General features: G+C 61.1%; 1 protein-coding gene across 2 annotated transcripts in view; it reads right to left on the bottom strand.

Moving 5' to 3' along the window:
- The window catches only part of pms1 (PMS1 homolog 1, mismatch repair system component), a 189,704-nt gene extending 177,086 nt beyond the window's left edge, over positions 1-12,618 (bottom strand). The window contains exon 1 of one of the 2 annotated variants that reach the window (XM_072478183.1): positions 12,553-12,618. The gene's annotated coding sequence lies outside the window, so the exon portion shown is untranslated. Of the gene's footprint in view, positions 1-12,514 lie in introns of both variants that reach the window. The other variant, XM_072478199.1, reaches the window with a different exon arrangement.
- Between the last annotated feature and the right edge of the window lie 55 nt (positions 12,619-12,673).

Raw genomic sequence — 12,673 nt, 5'->3', positions numbered from 1 at the left:
CACACTCACTCCCTGTACCCGCTGTCGGACATTGGGCCGGACAGAGTCCACACTCACTCACAGTACCCGCTGCACACTGGGCTGGACAGAGTCCACACTCACTCCCAGTACCTGCTGCACACTGGGCCGGACAGAGTCCACACTCATTCCCAACTCCTGCTACACTCTGGGCTGGGCAGAGCCCACACTCACTCCCAACTCCTGCTGCACACTGGGCCGGACAGAGTCCACACTCACTCCCAACTCCTGCTGCACACTGGGCCGGACAGAGTCCACACTCACTCTCAACTCCTGCTGTACACTGGGCTGGGCAGAGTCCACACTCACTCCCAGTACCTGCTGCACACTGGGCCGGGCAGAGCCCACACTCACTCTCTGTACCCACTGTCGGACATTGGGCCGGACAGAGTCCACACTCACTCCCAGTACCTGCTGGGCCGGACAGAGTCCACACTCACTCCCAGTACCTGCTGGGCTGGACAGAGTCCACACTCACTCCCAGTACCTACTGGGCTGGACAGAGTCCACACTCACCCCCAGTACCTGCTGGGCTGGACAGAGTCCACACTCACCCCCAGTACCTGCTGGGCTGGACAGAGTCCACACTCACTCCCAACTCCTGCTGCACACTGGGCCGGACAGAGTCCACACTCACTCCCAACTCCTGCTGCACACTGGGCCGGACAAGGTCCACACTCACTCCCAGTACCTGCTGCACACTGGGCCGGACAGAGTCCACACTCACTCTCTGTACCCGCTGTCGGACATTGGGCCGGACAGAGTCCACACTCACTCCCAGTACCTGCTGGGCCGGACAGAGTCCACACTCACTCCCAGTACCTGCTGGGCTGGACAGAGCCCACACTCACTCCCAGTACCTGCTGGGCTGGACAGAGTCCACACTCACTCCCAGTATCTGTTGGGCTGGACAGAGTCCACACTCACTCCCTGTACCTGCTGCACACTGGGCTGGACAGAGTCCACACTCACTCCCAGTACCTGCTGGGCTGGACATGGTCCACACTCATTCCCAGTACCTGCTGCACACTGGGCCGGACAGAGTCCACACTCACTCCCAGTACCTGCTGGGCTGGACATGGTCCACACTCACTCCCAACTCCTGCTGTACACTGGGCCGGACAGAGTCCACACTCACTCCCAGTACCTGCTGCACACTGGGCTGGACAGAGTCCACACTCACTCCCAGTACCTGCTGGGCTGGACAGAGTCCACACTCACTCCCAACTCCTGCTACACACTGGACTGGACAGAGTCCACACTCACTCCCAACTCCTGCTGCACACTGGGCCGGAGAGATTCCACACTCACTCCCAACTCCTGCTGCACACTGGGCCGGACAGAGTCCACACTCACTCCCAACTCCTGCTGCACACTGGGCCGGACAGAGTCCACACTCACTCCCAGTACCTGCTGGGCCGGACAGAGTCCACACTCACTCCCAGTACCTGCTGCACACTGGGCCGGACAGAGTCCACACTCACTCCCAACTCCTGCTGCACACTGGGCCGGACAGAGTCCACACTCACTCCCAGTACCTGCTGGGCCGGACAGAGTCCACACTCACTCCCAGTACCTGCTGTACACTGGGCCTGACAGAGTCCACACTCACTCCCAACTCCTGCTGCACACTGGGCCGGACAGAGTCCACACTCACTCCCAACTCCTGCTGCACACTGGGCCGGACAGAGTCCACACTCACTCCCAGTACCTGCTGGGCCGGACAGAGTCCACACTCACTCCCAGTACCTGCTGCACACTGGGCCGGACAGAGTCCACACTCACTCCCTGTACCCGCTGTCGGACATTGGGCCGGACAGAGTCCACACTCACTCACAGTACCCGCTGCACACAGGGCTGGACAGAGCCCACACTCACTCCCAGTACCTGCTGCACACAGGGCTGGACAGAGTCCACACTCACTCCCAACTCCTGCTGCACACTGGGCCGGACAGAGTCCACACTCACTCTCTGTACCCGCTGTCGGACATTGGGCCGGACAGAGTCCACACTCACTCCCAGTACCTGCTGGGCTGGACAGAGTCCACACTCACTCCCAGTACCTGCTGGGCTGGGCAGAGTCCACACTCACTCCCAGTACCTGCTGGGCTGGACAGAGTCCACACTCACTCCCAACTCCTGCTGCACAGTGGGTCGGACAGAGTCCACACTCACTCCCAACTCCTGCTGCACACTGGGCCGGACAGAGTCCACACTCACTCCCAACTCCTGCTGTACACTGGGTCGGACAGAGTCCACACTCACTCCCAACTCCTGCTGCACACTGGGCCGGACAGAGTCCACACTCACTCCCAACTCCTGCTGTACACTGGGCCGGACAGAGTCCACACTCACTCCCAGTACCTGCTGCACACTGGGCCGGACAGAGTCCACACTCACTCCCTGTACCCGCTGTCGGACATTGGGCCGGACAGAGTCCACACTCACTCACAGTACCCGCTGCACACTGGGCTGGACAGAGTCCACACTCACTCCCAGTACCTGCTGGGCTGGGCAGAGTCCACACTCACTCCCAGTACCTGCTGGGCTGGACAGAGCCCACACTCACTCCCAACTCCTGCTGCACACTGGGCCGGACAGAGTCCACACTCACTCCCAGTACCTGCTGCACACTGGGCCGGACAGAGTCCACACTCACTCCCTGTACCCGCTGTCGGACATTGGGCCGGACAGAGTCCACACTCACTCACAGTACCCGCTGCACACTGGGCCGGACAGAGTCCACACTCACTCTCTGTACCCGCTGTCGGACATTGGGCCGGACAGAGTTCACACTCACTCCCAGTACCTGCTGGGCTGGACAGAGTCCACACTCACTCCCAGTACCTGCTGGGCTGGGCAGAGTCCACACTCACTCCCAGTACCTACTGGGCTGGACAGAGCCCACACTCACTCCCAACTCCTCTGCACACTGGGCCGGACAGAGTCCACACTCACTCCCAGTACCTGCTGCACACTGGGCTGGACAGAGTCCACACTCACTCCCAGTACCTGCTGGGCTGGACAGAGCCCACACTCACTCCCAGTACCTGCTGGGCTGGACAGAGTCCACACTCACTCCCAACTCCTGCTGTATACTGGGCCTGACAGAGTCCACACTCACTCCCAACTCCTGCTGTACACTGGGCCGGACAGAGTCCACACTCACTCCCAACTCCTGCTGTACACTGGGCCGGACAGAGTCCACACTCACTCCCAACTCCTGCTGCACACTGGGCCGGAGAGAGTCCACACTCACTCCCAACTCCTGCTGTACACTGGGCCGGACAGAGTCCACACTCACTCCCTGTACCCGCTGTCGGACATTGGGCCGGACAGAGTCCACACTCACTCACAGTACCCGCTGCACACAGGGCTGGACAGAGCCCACACTCACTCCCAGTACCTGCTGCACACAGGGCTGGACAGAGTCCACACTCACTCCCAACTCCTGCTGCACACTGGGCCGGACAGAGTCCACACTCACTCTCTGTACCCGCTGTCGGACATTGGGCCGGACAGAGTCCACACTCACTCCCAGTACCTGCTGGGCTGGACAGAGTCCACACTCACTCCCAGTACCTGCTGCACACTGGGCCGGACAGAGTCCACACTCACTCCCTGTACCCGCTGTCGGACATTGGGCCGGACAGAGTCCACACTCACTCCCAGTACCTGCTGCACACTGGGCTGGACAGAGTCCACACTCACTCCCAGTACCTGCTGGGCTGGACAGAGTCCACACTCACTCCCAGTACCTGCTGGGCTGGACAGAGTCCACACTCACTCCCAGTACCTGCTGCACAATGGGCTGGACAGAGTCCACACTCACTCCCAGTACCTGCTGGGCTGGACAGAGTCCACACTCACTCCCAGTACCTGCTGCACACTGGGCTGGACAGAGTCCACACTCACTCCCAGTTCCCGTGCACATTGGGCCGGACAGAGCCCACACTTACTCCCAGTACCCGCTGCACACTGGGCTGGACAGAGCCCACACACACTCCCAGTACCCGCTGCACACTGGGCCGGACAGAGTCCACACTCACTCCCTGTACCTGCTGTCGGACATTGGGCCCGACAGAGTCCACACGCTCACAGTATCCGCTGCACACAGGGCTGGACAGAGTCCACACTCACTCCCAGTACCTGCTGCACACTGGGACGGACAGAGTCCACACTCACTCCCAACTCCTGCTGCCCACTGGGCTGGGCAGAGCCCACACTGACTCCCAACTCCTGCTGCACACTGGGCCGGACAGATGCAACCCTCACTCCCAACTCCTGCTGTACACTGGGCCGGACAGAGTCCACACTCACTCCCAGTACCGGCTCCACACTGGGCCGGACAGAGTCCACACTCACTCCCTGTACCCGCTGTCGGACATTGGGCCGGACAGAGTCCACACTCACTCCCAGTACCTGCTGCACACAGGGCTGGACAGAGTCCACACTCACTCCCAGTACCTGCTGCACACTGGGACGGACAGAGTCCACACTCACTCCCAACTCCTGCTGCCCACTGGGCCGGACAGAGTCCACACTCACTCCCAACTCCTGCTGTACACTGGGCCGGACAGAGTCCACACTCACTCCCAGTACCGGCTCCACACTGGGCCGGACAGAGTCCACACTCACTCCCTGTACCCGCTGTCGGACATTGGGCCGGACAGAGTCCACACTCACTCACAGTACCCGCTGCACACTGGGCTGGACAGAGTCCACACACACTCCCAGTACCTGCTGGGCTGGACAGAGCCCACACTCACTCCCAGTACCTGCTGGGCTGGACAGAGTCCACACTCACTCCCAGTACCTGCTGGGCTGGACAGAGTCCACACTCACTCCCAGTGCCTGCTGGGCTGGACAGAGTCCACACTCACTCCCTGTACCCGCTGTCGGACATTGGGCCGGACAGAGTCCACACTCACTCACAGTACCCGCTGCACACTGGGCTGGACAGAGTCCACACTCACTCCCAGTACCTGCTGCACACTGGGCCGGACAGAGTCCACACTCATTCCCAACTCCTGCTACACTCTGGGCTGGGCAGAGCCCACACTCACTCCCAACTCCTGCTGCACACTGGGCCGGACAGAGTCCACACTCACTCCCAACTCCTGCTGCACACTGGGCCGGACAGAGTCCACACTCACTCTCAACTCCTGCTGTACACTGGGCTGGGCAGAGTCCACACTCACTCCCAGTACCTGCTGCACACTGGGCCGGGCAGAGCCCACACTCACTCTCTGTACCCACTGTCGGACATTGGGCCGGACAGAGTCCACACTCACTCCCAGTACCTGCTGGGCCGGACAGAGTCCACACTCACTCCCAGTACCTGCTGGGCTGGACAGAGTCCACACTCACTCCCAGTACCTACTGGGCTGGACAGAGTCCACACTCACCCCCAGTACCTGCTGGGCTGGACAGAGTCCACACTCACCCCCAGTACCTGCTGGGCTGGACAGAGTCCACACTCACTCCCAACTCCTGCTGCACACTGGGCCGGACAGAGTCCACACTCACTCCCAACTCCTGCTGCACACTGGGCCGGACAGAGTCCACACTCACTCCCAGTACCTGCTGCACACTGGGCCGGACAGAGTCCACACTCACTCTCTGTACCCGCTGTCGGACATTGGGCCGGACAGAGTCCACACTCACTCCCAGTACCTGCTGGGCCGGACAGAGTCCACACTCACTCCCAGTACCTGCTGGGCTGGACAGAGCCCACACTCACTCCCAGTACCTGCTGGGCTGGACAGAGTCCACACTCACTCCCAGTATCTGTTGGGCTGGACAGAGTCCACACTCACTCCCTGTACCTGCTGCACACTGGGCTGGACAGAGTCCACACTCACTCCCAGTACCTGCTGGGCTGGACATGGTCCACACTCATTCCCAGTACCTGCTGCACACTGGGCCGGACAGAGTCCACACTCACTCCCAGTACCTGCTGGGCTGGACATGGTCCACACTCACTCCCAACTCCTGCTGTACACTGGGCCGGACAGAGTCCACACTCACTCCCAGTACCTGCTGCACACTGGGCTGGACAGAGTCCACACTCACTCCCAGTACCTGCTGGGCTGGACAGAGTCCACACTCACTCCCAACTCCTGCTACACACTGGACTGGACAGAGTCCACACTCACTCCCAACTCCTGCTGCACACTGGGCCGGAGAGATTCCACACTCACTCCCAACTCCTGCTGCACACTGGGCCGGACAGAGTCCACACTCACTCCCAACTCCTGCTGCACACTGGGCCGGACAGAGTCCACACTCACTCCCAGTACCTGCTGGGCCGGACAGAGTCCACACTCACTCCCAGTACCTGCTGCACACTGGGCCGGACAGAGTCCACACTCACTCCCAACTCCTGCTGCACACTGGGCCGGACAGAGTCCACACTCACTCCCAGTACCTGCTGGGCCGGACAGAGTCCACACTCACTCCCAGTACCTGCTGTACACTGGGCCTGACAGAGTCCACACTCACTCCCAACTCCTGCTGCACACTGGGCCGGACAGAGTCCACACTCACTCCCAACTCCTGCTGCACACTGGGCCGGACAGAGTCCACACTCACTCCCAGTACCTGCTGGGCCGGACAGAGTCCACACTCACTCCCAGTACCTGCTGCACACTGGGCCGGACAGAGTCCACACTCACTCCCTGTACCCGCTGTCGGACATTGGGCCGGACAGAGTCCACACTCACTCACAGTACCCGCTGCACACAGGGCTGGACAGAGCCCACACTCACTCCCAGTACCTGCTGCACACAGGGCTGGACAGAGTCCACACTCACTCCCAACTCCTGCTGCACACTGGGCCGGACAGAGTCCACACTCACTCTCTGTACCCGCTGTCGGACATTGGGCCGGACAGAGTCCACACTCACTCCCAGTACCTGCTGGGCTGGACAGAGTCCACACTCACTCCCAGTACCTGCTGGGCTGGGCAGAGTCCACACTCACTCCCAGTACCTGCTGGGCTGGACAGAGTCCACACTCACTCCCAACTCCTGCTGCACAGTGGGTCGGACAGAGTCCACACTCACTCCCAACTCCTGCTGCACACTGGGCCGGACAGAGTCCACACTCACTCCCAACTCCTGCTGTACACTGGGTCGGACAGAGTCCACACTCACTCCCAACTCCTGCTGCACACTGGGCCGGACAGAGTCCACACTCACTCCCAACTCCTGCTGTACACTGGGCCGGACAGAGTCCACACTCACTCCCAGTACCTGCTGCACACTGGGCCGGACAGAGTCCACACTCACTCCCTGTACCCGCTGTCGGACATTGGGCCGGACAGAGTCCACACTCACTCACAGTACCCGCTGCACACTGGGCTGGACAGAGTCCACACTCACTCCCAGTACCTGCTGGGCTGGGCAGAGTCCACACTCACTCCCAGTACCTGCTGGGCTGGACAGAGCCCACACTCACTCCCAACTCCTGCTGCACACTGGGCCGGACAGAGTCCACACTCACTCCCAGTACCTGCTGCACACTGGGCCGGACAGAGTCCACACTCACTCCCTGTACCCGCTGTCGGACATTGGGCCGGACAGAGTCCACACTCACTCACAGTACCCGCTGCACACTGGGCCGGACAGAGTCCACACTCACTCTCTGTACCCGCTGTCGGACATTGGGCCGGACAGAGTTCACACTCACTCCCAGTACCTGCTGGGCTGGACAGAGTCCACACTCACTCCCAGTACCTGCTGGGCTGGGCAGAGTCCACACTCACTCCCAGTACCTACTGGGCTGGACAGAGCCCACACTCACTCCCAACTCCTCTGCACACTGGGCCGGACAGAGTCCACACTCACTCCCAGTACCTGCTGCACACTGGGCTGGACAGAGTCCACACTCACTCCCAGTACCTGCTGGGCTGGACAGAGCCCACACTCACTCCCAGTACCTGCTGGGCTGGACAGAGTCCACACTCACTCCCAACTCCTGCTGTATACTGGGCCTGACAGAGTCCACACTCACTCCCAACTCCTGCTGTACACTGGGCCGGACAGAGTCCACACTCACTCCCAACTCCTGCTGTACACTGGGCCGGACAGAGTCCACACTCACTCCCAACTCCTGCTGCACACTGGGCCGGAGAGAGTCCACACTCACTCCCAACTCCTGCTGTACACTGGGCCGGACAGAGTCCACACTCACTCCCTGTACCCGCTGTCGGACATTGGGCCGGACAGAGTCCACACTCACTCACAGTACCCGCTGCACACAGGGCTGGACAGAGCCCACACTCACTCCCAGTACCTGCTGCACACAGGGCTGGACAGAGTCCACACTCACTCCCAACTCCTGCTGCACACTGGGCCGGACAGAGTCCACACTCACTCTCTGTACCCGCTGTCGGACATTGGGCCGGACAGAGTCCACACTCACTCCCAGTACCTGCTGGGCTGGACAGAGTCCACACTCACTCCCAGTACCTGCTGGGCTGGGCAGAGTCCACACTCACTCCCAGTACCTGCTGGGCTGGACAGAGTCCACACTCACTCCCAACTCCTGCTGCACAGTGGGTCGGACAGAGTCCACACTCACTCCCAACTCCTGCTGCACACTGGGCCGGACAGAGTCCACACTCACTCCCAACTCCTGCTGCACACTGGGCCGGACAGAGTCCACACTCACTCCCAACTCCTGCTGTACACTGGGCCGGACAGAGTCCACACTCACTCCCAGTACCTGCTGCACACTGGGCCGGACAGAGTCCACACTCACTCCCTGTACCCGCTGTCGGACATTGGGCCGGACAGAGTCCACACTCACTCACAGTACCCGCTGCACACTGGGCTGGACAGAGTCCACACTCACTCCCAGTACCTGCTGGGCTGGGCAGAGTCCACACTCACTCCCAGTACCTGCTGGGCTGGACAGAGCCCACACTCACTCCCAACTCCTGCTGCACACTGGGCCGGACAGAGTCCACACTCACTCCCAGTACCTGCTGCACACTGGGCCGGACAGAGTCCACACTCACTCCCTGTACCCGCTGTCGGACATTGGGCCGGACAGAGTCCACACTCACTCACAGTACCCGCTGCACACTGGGCCGGACAGAGTCCACACTCACTCTCTGTACCCGCTGTCGGACATTGGGCCGGACAGAGTTCACACTCACTCCCAGTACCTGCTGGGCTGGACAGAGTCCACACTCACTCCCAGTACCTGCTGGGCTGGACAGAGTCCACACTCACTCCCAGTACCTGCTGGGCTGGACAGAGTCCACACTCACTCCCAGTACCTGCTGGGCTGGGCAGAGTCCACACTCACTCCCAGTACCTACTGGGCTGGACAGAGCCCACACTCACTCCCAACTCCTCTGCACACTGGGCCGGACAGAGTCCACACTCACTCCCAGTACCTGCTGCACACTGGGCTGGACAGAGTCCACACTCACTCCCAGTACCTGCTGGGCTGGACAGAGCCCACACTCACTCCCAGTACCTGCTGGGCTGGACAGAGTCCACACTCACTCCCAACTCCTGCTGTACACTGGGCCTGACAGAGTCCACACTCACTCCCAACTCCTGCTGTACACTGGGCCGGACAGAGTCCACACTCACTCCCAACTCCTGCTGTACACTGGGCCGGACAGAGTCCACACTCACTCCCAACTCCTGCTGCACACTGGGCCGGAGAGAGTCCACACTCACTCCCAACTCCTGCTGTACACTGGGCCGGACAGAGTCCACACTCACTCCCAACTCCTGCTACACTCTGGGCTGGACAGAGTCCACACTCACTCCCAACTCCTGCTGCACACTGGGCCGGACAGAGTCCACACTCACTCCCAACTCCTGCTGCACACTGGGCCGGAGAGAGTCCACACTCACTCCCAACTCCTGCTGTACACTGGGCGTGACAGAGTCCACACTCACTCCCAACTCCTGATGTACACTGGGTCGGACAGAGTCCACACTCACTCCCAACTCCTGCTGCACACTGGGCCGGACAGAGTCCACACTCACTCCCAACTCCTGCTGCACACTGGGCCGGAGAGAGTCCACACTCACTCCCAACTCCTGCTGTACACTGGGCGTGACAGAGTCCACACTCACTCCCAACTCCTGCTGTACACTGGGCGTGACAGAGTCCACACTCACTCCCAGTACATGCTGGGTTGGACAGAGTCCACACTCACTCCCAGTACCTGCTGGGCTGGACATGGTCCACACTCACTCCCAGTACCTGCTGCACACTGGGCCGGACAGAGTCCACACTCACTCCCAACTCCTGCTGTACACTGGGCCGGACAGAGTCCACACTCACTCCCAGTACCTGCTGCACACTGGGCCGGACAGAGTCCACACTCACTCTCTGTACCCGCTGTCGGACATTGGGCCGGACAGAGTCCACACTCACTCACAGTACCCGCTGCACACTGGGCTGGACAGAGTCCACACTCACTCCCAGTACCTGCTGCACACTGGGCCGGACAGAGTCCACACTCATTCCCAACTCCTGCTACACTCTGGGCTGGGCAGAGCCCACACTCACTCCCAACTCCTGCTGCACACTGGGCCGGACAGAGTCCACACTCACTCCCAACTCCTGCTGCACACTGGGCCGGACAGAGTCCACACTCACTCCCAACTCCTGCTGCACACTGGGCCGGACAGAGTCCACACTCACTCCCAGTACCTGCTGCACACTGGGCCGGACAGAGTCCACACTCACTCTCTGTACCCGCTGTCGGACATTGGGCCGGACAGAGTCCACACTCACTCCCAGTACCTGCTGGGCTGGACAGAGTCAACACTCACTCCCAGTACCTGCTGGGCTGGGCAGAGTCCACACTCACTCCCAGTACCTGCTGGGCTGGACAGAGTCCACACTCACTCCCAGTACCTGCTGGGCTGGGCAGAGTCCACACTCACCCAGTATCTGCTGGGCTGGACAGAGTCCACACTCACTCCCAGTACCTGCTGGGCTGGACAGAGCCCACACTCACTCCCAGTACCTGCTGGGCTGGACAGAGTCCACACTCACTCCCAGTACCTGCTGGGCTGGACAGAGCCCACACTCACTCCCAGTACCTGCTGGGCTGGACAGAGTCCACACTCACTCCCAGTACCTGCTGGGGTGGACAGAGTCTACACTCACCCCCAGTACCTGCTGGGCTGGACAGAGTCCACACTCACTCCCAGTACCTGCTGGGCTGGACAGAGCCCACACTCACTCCCAGTACATGTTGGGCTGGACAGAGTCACACTCACTCCCAGTACCTGCTGGGCTGGACAGAGTCCACACTCACTCCCAGTATCTGTTGGCCTGGACAGAGTCCACACTCACTCCCAGTACCTGCTGGGCTGGACAGAGTCCACACTCACTCCCAGTACCTGCTGGGCTGGACAGAGTCCACACTCACACCCAGTACCCGCTGCACACTGGGCTGGGCAGAGTCCACACTCACTCCCAACTCCTGCTGCACAGTGGGTCGGACAGAGTCCACACTCACTCCCAGTACCCGCTGCACACTGGGCCGGACAGAGTCCACACTCACTCCCAGTACCCGCTGCACACTGGGCCGGACAGAGTCCACACTCACTCCCAACTCCTGCTGCACACTGGGCTGGACAGAGTCTACACTCACTCCCAGTACCTGCTGGGTCGGACAGAGTCCACACTCACTCCCAGTACCTGCTGGGCTGGACAGAGTCCACACTCACTCCCAGTACCTGCTGGGCTGGACAGAGTCCACACTCACTCCCAGTACCTGCTGGGCTGGACAGAGTCCACACTCACTCCCAGTACCTGCTGGGCTGGACAGAGTCCACACTCACTCCCAGTACCTGCTGGGCTGGACAGAGTCCACACTCACTCCCAGTACCTGCTGGGCTGGACAGAGTCCACACTCACTCCCAGTACCTGCTGGGCTGGACAGAGTCCACACTCACTCCCAGTACCTGCTGGGCTGGACAGAGTCCACACTCACTCCCAGTACCTGCTGGGCTGGACATGGTCCACACTCATTCCCAGTACCCGCTGTCGGACATTGGGCCGGACAGAGTCCACACTCACTCACAGTACCTGCTGGGCTGGACATGGTCCACACTCATTCCCAGTACCCGCTGGGCTGGACAGAGTCCACACTCACTCCCAGTACCCGCTGGGCTGGACAGAGTCCACACTCACTCCCAGTACCTGCTGGGCTGGACAGAGTCCACACTCACTCCCAGTACCTGCTGGGCTGGACAGAGTCCACACTCACTCCCAGTACCTGCTGGGCTGGACAGAGTCCACACTCACTCCCAGTACCTGCTGGGCTGGACAGAGTCCACACTCACTCCCAGTACCTGCTGGGCTGGACAGAGTCCACACTCACTCCCAGTACCCGCTGGGCTGGACAGAGTCCACACTCACTCCCAGTACCTGCTGGGCTGGACAGAGTCCACACTCACTCCCAGTACCTGCTGGGCTGGACAGAGTCCACACTCACTCCCAGTACCTGCTGGGCTGGACAGAGTCCACACTCACTCCCAGTACCTGCTGGGCTGGACACTGAACTCCACGCGCCTCCTGGCTGGCGGAAGCCCCGCCCCGATGCCCCAGCGCGCTCTCTGCTGATTGGTGGGGACTCTCTGACCTGACTGTCACTCAAAGTGCG

This window comes from Scyliorhinus torazame, chromosome 2 (genome assembly GCF_047496885.1).
Source record: "Scyliorhinus torazame isolate Kashiwa2021f chromosome 2, sScyTor2.1, whole genome shotgun sequence".
NCBI classification, from domain to species: Eukaryota; Metazoa; Chordata; class Chondrichthyes; order Carcharhiniformes; family Scyliorhinidae; genus Scyliorhinus; species Scyliorhinus torazame.
The sequence above is the reverse complement of the archived record's forward strand: the minus strand, read 5'-3'. Positions and strand labels throughout refer to the sequence as shown.